General features: G+C 42.3%; 1 pseudogene; it reads left to right on the forward strand.

Moving 5' to 3' along the window:
* The first annotated feature begins 889 nt into the window (after window positions 1–889).
* Window positions 890–6,208, forward strand: LOC122890065 (annotated as a pseudogene).
* The last annotated feature ends 4,812 nt before the right edge of the window (window positions 6,209–11,020 follow it).

Below are 11,020 nucleotides of genomic sequence, written 5' to 3' on the forward strand. Positions count from 1 at the left end.
ACCCCAAGCAAATATTTTTAAAATGTAGTTCTATGCAAAAACAAGCTAAAATGTTTGGGAGCCTTTCTTCTCCACCACTTGCATTGTTGTATGTCAGACATTTCTGATCAGTAATTCTCTAAACCCTGAATTTGTCAGGTCTTTCAGTCATTTCGCTCCAAGAAGTTTTCTTGAAAGAGTCGAAAATGAACTCCTTTGATCAGAAAATGCTGTTCCAGTTCTTTGAGAACTTAATCAACTGTGCACCACAACCCCCTCCTGTGTTTCAGCAGACTTTCAGGGACACTGGATTTGTTGCCCCGGATAATGGGGTCAGATTGAATAGTGCGCACTTCTGTGTCTTTTCAATAACCGAGAACCCATCAGAGTGGTTGCAGCGCGTTTTCAGGGTGTGTTTTTGCTTTTTAAAGAGAAGATGCCTTTTTCACTCCTGATGAAGTGTGCCTAGAAGTACGAAAGGAGACTTGAGACCTGCCATCCACATTTCTAGGAATCAAGGAGAGGGCAGAGGGATATAAATACAAAAAGGAATCCCCACTGAGATCCGTGCCCTAGGGAGATTTCTGTGGATTTCCTGCAAACGACCTCTTGAGAAAGAACTGGGGAATGAGCCAAGAGCGGAGAGGAACTCATTTAAATCCCCTGCTCCTAACTTTTCCTGTTGCAGCGGCGCTGGCTGCAGACAACCCTCTGCGAGGCTTGGGATGCGCAGGCGGGCGCTGGGGGCAGGGCAGGTGCCACTCACCGCTTATCCCCGCCCCCCAGAACTGGTGGCCAATGGGAGCCCGCCAGGCCCACAGCGCAGCCAGTGGGAGATGGCGGGCGGAGGCGCGCTTCCATTTAAGGACGCCCGCTGCACGCGCTCTAGGGATCAGCGCCTCAGGAGTGCGCAGTAGCTGAGTGGGTGTCACCATGTCTTTGCAGGTGAGTCAAAGGGTGAGGAAGCCCCACGAGCGGGCTTCGTCCTCAGAGGGAAGAGCTCGAGTGGGCATGGGGCAGGCGTGACGCCCATGGGTGGCGGGCGAGTCAGAACTGGAGCTTGGGACAGTTGTCGCCTGCGGTCCTCCTCGCTCCCCGAGCCCCCCCCCCCCCGCCACCGCCGGGAGTTGTACGGAGTGACCCCAGGGACACTCCCACCCCCATCGCGAGCGCCCGCTTATTGCAGTGGGGACCACACCTGTGCCATCTGTTGACAGCGATCTGGGGCTCCACATGGCAACACTTGCGAACCCCAGGGATCTGTTACTCGAGAAGTAAGAGCTGCCCCCGGGAGGGCGGAGGCCGGCTTGCTCCCGGGGGACCAGGCGTCCCTGCTCCGCCTGCCCCTTCCCTCTGCGAAAGGGAGGCGAGGGCGGCTGGGGCCCCACCCGCGCCCCCTCGCTCCTTGGTGAGACCGAGTGTTTTTCTGAACAGCAGAGATCTGTAAAACTACAAAATAGTAGTTTTGCCGATATGCGAAAAATTACATGTTCAGGGTGGGAAATTTGGGGAAAGAGCAAATATAAAATAAGTGAAAACTATTAGGAATTCCTTCACGCAGGTGATAACCACTGCTAACATGAGGGATTACTTTCTTGTACTGTGAAAAATGTGTGTGTGTGTGTGTGTGCTTGTATGTACTTGCATGTGCACGCGTATGTACACACACGTGCATATGTGTGTATATATACACACACACTGATTAAATTATACTCATGTATATACAGTTTTGTTCCTGTACCTGTGACTATATTAGGAACATTTTTTCATCATTAAATCTAAAATAGGGTGCCTGGGTGGCTCAGTGGGTTAGGCCGCTGCCTTCTGCTCAGGTCGTGATCTCAGGGTCCTGGGATCGAGTCCCGCATCGGGCTCTCTGCTCAGCAGGGAGCCTGCTTCCCTCTCTCTCTCTACCTGCCTCTCCATCTACTTGTGATTTCTCTCTGTCAAATAAACAAATAAAATCTTAAAAAAAAATCTTCTAAAATAAAATTTGAAAAAAATATCTGGATACAATTTCATGGAATAAGGCTTCCTTTTTTTTAAGATTTAAGTTTATTTTAGAGGTTGAAGGGGGAGGGATATAGAGAGAGAATCTTCAAGTAGGCTCTACACCCAGCACGAGCCCCAGATGGGGCTGGGTCCCAGGACCCTGAGATCATTACCTGAGCCAAAATCTAAAGTTGGAGTCTTTACCCACTCAGTCACCCAGGGACAACCCCCCTCCCACCTTTAAGGATTCTTCAAGAAGTATGTTATGGTGACTAAAGGCACCTTCTCCAGAATCTGCCAGGTTCAAATCCAAACCTTCCCCCTTCTTAGACTGTGATGTGGTTGCCTGGGTGGCTCAGTCAGTTGAGCATCTGACTTGGTTTCTGCTCAGGTTGTGGGATCTCCAGGTTGTGCGATCCAGCTCCTCATTGGGCTCCACGCTCCACGGGGTGTCTGCTTGGTATTCTCTCCCAAATAAATCAATAAATCTTAAAAAAAATAAAAAGAAACATATATTGAAATTTCTCTTGATAGATTTGTTTTCTCCACCTTTTGACCACATTCACCCACTTCCCTCACCCTTCACCTCTCCCCTGCAACTGCCAATCTGTCCTCTGTTTTTTAAGTTTAGTTATTTAATATTCCACATGTAAGTGAGGTCCTACAGTATTTGTCTCTGTGACTCACGCATCTCACATAATGCTCCCAAGGTCCATCCATGTTGCTGCAAATGGCAGGATCACCTTCATTTTTATGACTGAACAATATTCAATTATGTGTGTGTGTGTGTGTGTGTGTCCATCCATCCATCCACTTAGGTTGTAATGTCCAAGTCTTAACTGTTGTAAACAATGATGCAGTGAACACGGGGTTCTGGGTGGTGGGGGGCAGCATCACTGTGACATAGGGATTTTGCTTCTCTTGGGTATATACCCAGAGGTGGGATTACTGAATCACATGGCATGTGTATGTCTTTATTTATTTATTTAAATTTATAAATGAATTATTGGATTTTTTCAGAAAAACTAATTCTTTATACTGAATAAGCTCATACACGTTTGAAAACATACATGTTTTCATTTTTTCATTTAGCTTGGATTTACTTCTTAGAAGTTTTCATGTTTCTGACCAGCCACTGTTTTTAAACCTCTTGGCGTTTTGTTTTTTTCTGGGCTCCCCACGGATTACTCAGAAACTGGGTGGTGGCCCTTTTCCCTGGTAACCTCTTATTTTCAAGATTTTCAAGGCACAGGACCTTATTTATAGTAGTTTTGTTGGTTCTGGGACCATGTAAAAAATTGTCTAAAGCCTTTTGCTGCTTATTGCCTTGAATCTCTCAAATCCTGATCTTCTAGCCTTAGAGCCAAGTGGCTTTTAATCTGGCCCATAGAGTGTACTTTTTGTACTTTTTCAGCTTTCTTGGAATCACTTCCTTTTCACATACTTTGTTTTTCTTCTGCAAATGAATTTCTTTCAACTTTTCTGATGCTGTCCTTATGTTAGTCTGTCCAACTGTAGTTAATGTCTCAAGAGTCTAATCTGGAAGTTTTTTGTTGGATAAACAGCTCATCTTCTTCAAGAGTGCTTTATCTCCAACCTGTTCCTCCCCTTTGTGCTTCTTCCTGGGTGCTGATCAGTCAGCTCCTCCCCAACAGGCTTTACTAGGCTGCTGGACCAACAGGTGGTGCTCTGCCTTCTCCTCCCTGTACCTCCCCAACCCTGCCCAGGCAAGGCCCAACCAGGCACAAGGCCTCCCCACATGGCACTGTGCCCCCTCCACCTCCACCAGGTGGTGTTCCCCTTGTCTTCTCCCCCTACCTCCTCCCTCCCCTCCCTGTGGTTCTCTGCCTTCCTCCCCCACCCCAGGCATGCTGGCCCTCCTTCACCATCATTGATGCAGGGGTGTGGGATGTACAAGGCTGGAGCTGCACCATGACCCATGCAGCATCAGATCACCTCCATTTGTTTGTCTTTGGAAAAATGTCTATTTCGTTCCTTTGCCCATTTTTTTCAAGTTAATTTTTTTTTCAATTTATTTATTTTCAGAAAAACATTATTCATTATTTTTTCACCACACCCAGTGCTCCATGCAAGCCTTTGCCCATTTTTAATTGATTTTTTCTTTTTGCTATTGAGTAGTGTAAGCTCTTTATATATTTAGGATATTAACCACTTCTTTTTAAAGACAAATGATTTGCAAATATTTTCTCCCATCCCATAGGTTGCCTTTTCATTTTGTTGATGGCTTTCTTTACCGTACAGAAGCTTTCTAGTTTAATGGAGTCTCACGTTTTTATTTTTGTTTTTGTTTTGTTGCCTTTGCTCTTGGTGTCAGATCAAAACAATCGTTGCTCAGACCAGTGTCCAGGAGTTTACCCACTCCGTTTTCTTTCTTTCTTTCTTTCTTTCTTTCTTTCTTTCTTTTTTAACCCCCTCTGTTTTCTGTTGAAGAGTTTTGTGGACTTATATGTCTTACATTCAAGTAAGATCTAAACAAAAGGTCTTACTTGACCTGACATTAAATCATTTGAGTTGGTTTTTGTGCACAGTGTCAGACAGTGGTCCAGTTTCAGTCTTTTGACTGTCAGGTTGTCACATACAATTTGTTGAAGAGACTCACCTTTCCACATTCTATGTTCTTGGCTCCTTTGTCATAAATTAATCAACCATATATGCATGCTTTTATTTCTGGGCTCCCTATTCTGTTTCACTCATCCATTTGTTTTTAGGCCAATACCATACCCTTTTGATTACTATAGCTTTGTAATATAGCTGGAAATCAGGACATGTCATGACTCCAGCTTTGTTATCTTTTCTCAAGATTGTTCTGTTTGGGGGTGCCTGGGTAGCTTAGTGGGTTAAGCTTCTGCCTTCGGCTCAGGTCATGATCTCAGGGTCCTGGGATCAAGGCCTGCATTGGGCTCTCTGCTCAGTGGGGAGCCTACTTCCCCTTCTCTCTCTGCCTGCCTCTCTGTGGACTTGTGATCTCTCTCTCTGTCAAATAAATAAATAAAATCTTAAAAAAATTATTTTGTTTGTTCAGGGTCTGTTGTGGTTCTGTATGAACTTTAAGGTTGCTTTCTTGACTTCTGTAAAATATGCCATTGGAATGTTGATAAGGATTCATTGCCATGACTCTGTATATTGCTTTTGGTAGTATTGACATTTAAACAATAATATTTCTTCCAGTCCATGAGCATAGAGTATTTTTCATTTATTTATGTCTTTTTTAGTTTTTAAAATTTTCTGAAAAATTTTAAAAATTTAAATTGTATTAAAATTTAATTTAATTTAATTCATTAAATAAAATTTATTTTTTTTAAAAAAAGTTAAGAATTTTCAATATTAGGGCACCTGGGTGGCTCAGTCAGTTAAGCATCCAGCTCTTGATCTCAGCCCAGTTCTTGATCTCAGGGTTGTGGGCTCAAGCCCTGCACTGGGCTCCATGCTCAGCATGGAGCCTACTTTAAAAAAAAAGGGATTTTTCACTAGTAACGGTTTTATGTGGTTCTCCATATCTTGTCTGAATATCAGGTAAGTACCAGGAGAGGGATCCATAAATTAAAATAAATTAGGATAATACTGGAAGAACTGGACCAGTAATAGCTCTGTTTGAAACCTTCCTCTTTCTTTTTAAGTTCCTACTGTCTGGTGGTAAAATACCTGCAAAGTAGATAAGCCTGCTGAAAGTTAGTGAAGGCACTATTGGCCTTTTCTTCCTTTTGTGTTCTGGGCTGATTTTGATAGGATCACAAAAGATGTGAGGAAGCTGAAAACAAGACCAGATGATGAAGAACTGAAAGAACTCTATGGGCTGTACAAACAAGCTATAGTTGGAGACATTAATATTGGTACTGTATAAGTGTGTGTGTGTGTGTGTGTATGTGTGTATATATGTATAATATGTGTATATATATTATATTTTGAAAAAATAATAAATTTCATCTGAGCAATGTTTATAGAAGCAGTGAGTAAAAAGTAAACTTGAAAATATATCTATTCTTCTTTTGGCAGAGTGTCCAGGAATGTTAGATTTAAAAGGCAAGGCTAAATGGGAAGCGTGGAAAGTCCAAAAAGGTTGTTGATTCTTAAATAAGTGAAGTAAGCTTTCTTAATTTCCCAATACATCAGTCTGTAAGGTAATCTGTTTTGTGTCTTTCTAGGGCAGTCGAAGGAAGATGCCATGAGTGCCTATATATCTAAAGCAAAAGAGCTGATAGAATAATATGGAATTTAAAATTCAACTATGAGAAGGTTTTTCTTTTGAGGTCTTCATAATGCTATCATGTCCTATATCTAGGGAAGAAATGCACTGTTAACTCTACATGTCACGAATATGTTTGATATTAACATGAATTGTAACCCTTAATTAGAGATATGCTGAAACTACTTAATGAAGTTTTACTTGCTAAAACCAGATGATTTTAAAAGTTCTTTTTTTAAAAAAAAGTATTGCTTTGGTTGTATGTCACACAAACATTAACAATATCTTTTGGCATATCTGTTTTCCTACACTGAGTTATTATTATTGGTATGTGATCAAAACAGTTTACTAAGAACCAATAACAAGTTTCTTCCTTTGTTGTACGTGTAGCTCTGGGATTCTCACTGAATTGGGGACTTGGAAATCATAAACATACCCGGTTTCATTCCATACTCTGTAATTCTTTACTAGGTGACCAGAAACAAATTACTTAAGCTTGCTAAACCTCATCTATAGAGTAGAGGGGGAAATCAGTCTCACAGGGTTGTAAGAATTGAATGATTCTTGAGGTAACGAGGATTGATAATTGAGGCAACTTTAATGATCCTACCTTCAATTTAAAGCATACATTATATAAAACCTAACAACAAATAAACTAAAATTTTTAAAAAATAAACTTATGAATCCATGACTATTCAAAGAAAGAAAAAAACCATCCACCCATTATTTTTCTTTAATTTTTTACATTTAAGACAGAAAAATCAAATGTAGTATCTAATGACAATAAAACGTTCAACTACTGTGCCTCTTACATTCAGTTTTATCAGAGTGAAAATGCAGAGTCTGGAATATCATAGTGGCCTAGTCCTCAGTCTTTCTTGCTGCACACAGGTTCCCTGAAAGAACATAGTCTTGTTTTAGCATGTCTAAAATCTGTTTGAGATCGCATAGGGTAAATATCCTAAAAAACAGTGTACTTCTACTCCCTGGATAAGGGTTGGGGTTTGGTATGCTATGACCAATGAGGAATAGATTGATTTCATGTGACTTAAAAAAAAATATCTAGATTGACTAGATGTATTTCCAGGGAATTATTCTGTGTGAAAAAAAGCCAGTCCCAAAACATTGTGCAGGGTAATTTATGTAACTTTCTTGAAATGGCAAAGTTACAGACATAGAGAACAGAATAGTGATTACCACAGAGGACAGAATAGGGAGGTAGGAGTGACTTGAGAGAGTAGCAGGAGGGATCCTGTGTGGATGGGATGTTCTGTCGCTTGAATGTGTCACTGGGAACATCTGGCTGTAACATTACACTGGGGTTTTGCACAAATTACCATTGGGGGAAACTGGGTAGTTCTGTATTATTTCTCACAACAAAATGTGAATCTACAGTTATCTCCAAATAAAAAGTTTCATGAAAAACAAATCTAGCTTGATTCCTATTCTGGAAAATTTTAGAAAATTAAGATGGTTCTCATATCTATGAAGTCTTACCTGAAGATTATCCGGAGTGTGCCATGATGAAGTCAACATCCAAATGCAAGAAAAGGGAGACATCAGCAATGACAGGGCTGCTCCTTCCAATGGAGGGCTTGGAAACTCTCAGAACTCTTCCCACATGGACCTCACCTCTACCAGGTAGAGAGGCAGGTGAGGAGGCCCAGGCCAAAAGCCTGGCATTGGCTACATCATGTGATTCCCATTGTGGACCATATTAACTAAAAACTTTTCAATTGAATAATCAAAATCAAATTATTTTTGTGCCAATCCTTCCATAAGGGAGCGCTGGAAATGGTGTCACACCAAAGGGTAAGCCATAGCAGGTACTAAACATGTGTCATAATTTACTTCAGCCTATTTATAGCCCAAGTCGATTGCATGAATCCTAACCCCTTCTGCAATGACTTCTTCTTATGACTTGCCCTTTGTTAGAAAGGAATGATAAATTCTGCAGAACATCTCCCTTACGCATTTTGCTTAATCTTATTTATTAAGATTATATGAATATGATTTTAAAATCTTAACAAAAACATGAATCCGTATTATGTGACCATAAACAAATGGATGCTTTAAAATTTAACAATATATATTGCTGTGTTAAGTACTTTAAGCCTTGAGGAAGAGACGTCTGTGACACCAAGTAGTGGAATTTACTGTGAAGATCCACGAGACATAGGAAATCCGTGTATCTGAATGAACAGCCAGGATGAGTCTGGAACTCACCAGAGACTGCAGGAGCCAGGCAGCTCCAAGGGGGCAGTGCCCCTTCATTCCTATTCACTCGTGACTGTGAATCCCATTTGCAGTGTTTCGCCTTATATGGCAACTATGTTTTGCCTTATATGGACTTGGCAAATTTTCCCAATTTCTGCTTTTTTCCCTTTGAGCTCCTATTTTTCCCATTTGTTCTGCTTTCTCCTTATGTCAGCCCCAAACTGTCACAGAGCAAAACTGAGACATCCTGTTGGGCATGGCCTTTGTGCTTGGCCTTCCTTATGCCAGGGACCAGACACCAGACTGGTTGTCCTCGGTAGGACTCCCAGTGGCCCTAGTCAGTCACTGCTAGGGCAGCAGCTGTGCCCACAAAGCCAGCAGGCACTCAGTGCAGAAGGAGCCGCTAAGAAGGGGGCCCGGGTTTATGAGCTTTCTGCGGACTTGCCTACTCAGGAGAGGCATCAGTGATCACTCAGGACTATCTTCTTTTAATAAAGCAGTAGGTTACATTTTCTCATTAAATGGGATGTGCCCCCCACCAAAATGGATGTCCCTACATTTCACAAGATTGGACCAAGCTTTTACCATCGTGTGCTGATGGAACAATTTCTTTTCTAGCATTTTCCCCTCTCATTTCATTGTTGAAATAATTGAAGGGGGAAAATGGATAATTTACCTCCCACAGATAAGACTCAAATGAGATTCTGAAAGGAAGATAAAGGACCCTGCCAGAAGTATTCTTTATCCCTTTGTCTACTGTCTCCGGATCCATAAGCTCTCTGTGAAGAAATGCATTTATGTGTCACACATCAGCCTGGTAGTAGAGAATGTGTAATTTCCCAACCTCTGAAAAAAAACCAATGAACTACTGAAAAATTAAGAGTATCATATAAACCCTTTGGACTCTCTTCAAACTAAAAGGAAAAAAATCTCTAAAAATAGGCATGTGTCAGTAGTTCTAGACCCTTGGTTACATAAGTCTTGACAAGGGTCTCATTGGAAGTTTCCGTAAGTTAAAAGTGATTTCCTGGGAGTGTGTGAACATCAAAACTTCCACAAGTTACCTCTTTCCAGGCTAAAAATAAAATTACATTTTACAACAAATGATGCTTACCACCACAACCAAAAGATATATTTCCAGATACTGTTTCTCTAAAGCTGACACCCGGGTGTAGAGTTACTGCAGAGGTCTCATGTTCCATGTGTTCTGTATTTTTCTTTTTTTTTAATTTTATTTATTTATTTGACAGACAGAGATCACAGGCAGGCAGAAAGGCAGGCACAGAGAGTGGAAGGAAAGCAGGTTCCCTGCTGAGCAGAGAGCCCGATGTGGGGCTCAATCCCAGGACCCTGGGATCATGACCTGAGCCGAAGGCAGAGGCTTTAACCCACTGAGCCACCCAGGCGCCCCGTGTTCTGTATTTTTAATTTCTCTAAGACCCATCAGGACACAGTGGTATTAGCTGCAGTCTCTCACTTCCCACATGACTGACCTCTCTGCAATTAGGCTAAGTAAAACCTGGGCCAAATTTCTACTTGTTGCAGTAATGGCTAGTTGATATTAGCTGGAAATCATCAAACAAATTTCTCCAAATACCCCAAACTATCAAAACAATTTCACCTTTGTTACATGTTTAGATCCAACAAAACATGTTGATTGCAAGAAGAAACATCCTCACGTGAGGTATCAAAACAATAAATCGAAAAGAGCTGGTGAGTAACTTTCTGTATGCATCACCTCGGAGCCTCTCCAGTATAAGTTCCCTTAAATGAAATGTCGTGCGTCCTCCCCTTTTGCTATTTCTAGTAAATCAGACTTCTTTTTCTTTTCTTTCTTTCTTTCTTTTTTTTTTCTTTTTTGCCGGTGGTACCTTCACCTGTCAGTACCAATGGCATATGACCTCTAGAACAATGCAGGGGGACAGCACAATGGTGCCTGGGCACCCAGTTCCACTCAGGGTGAGGCTAGTATCAGCTAGTACCTTGAGCTGTCGTTCCCCAGAAATGTCGACCTATTTCACAGCTCTCCATGATTAGCAGACAGTTGTTGGGTGCAGAACAAAAGCAGGCTCACACAAGCAGGGCCCTGGGTTGGTTCCACCTGTTCCCAGTGGTCACAACAGCAGTAAGCATGTCCCGAGCTGGGTGCTGGCTGTTGGGTTCACCACTAGGGACATGCAGATAAGTAAACAATCTTTTCTTCAGCTTAGGCACTGGCTGGGTTGTGACTAGAGAGAGGCACCAAATGCTGCCAGGGTCAGGGTGATCCGGGAGCACGACAAGGGGAGGGACACCAAGCAAGGTCTCCCTGGGGAAATGGAGTGGGCTCTGAGATCCAAATGAATAGGGACAAGGTTGGCAAAGGGAGAGAGGCAACAGGAAGAGGGGATAGAATGAACACAGGCACGGCTGCCGTTCTGAGAGCAAAGAAGGAATTGGGACAAATTCAAGTGGAGGAGATAGGCAGGGGCCACATCTAGGCCTCCTAAGGGATTCTGGCCATCCTAAGAGGGACAGGAGGCCACCAAAAGGATTGAAGGTGAGATGTGTATTACCAGAGTCGACTTATTCCTTTGGGTAGTGTAGGGAATGGATTGGAGGAGGACAGAGTGTCCAAGAGGGAGTTGC

This window comes from Neovison vison, chromosome 11 (genome assembly GCF_020171115.1).
Source record: "Neovison vison isolate M4711 chromosome 11, ASM_NN_V1, whole genome shotgun sequence".
Classification (NCBI taxonomy): Eukaryota; Metazoa; Chordata; class Mammalia; order Carnivora; family Mustelidae; genus Neogale; species Neogale vison.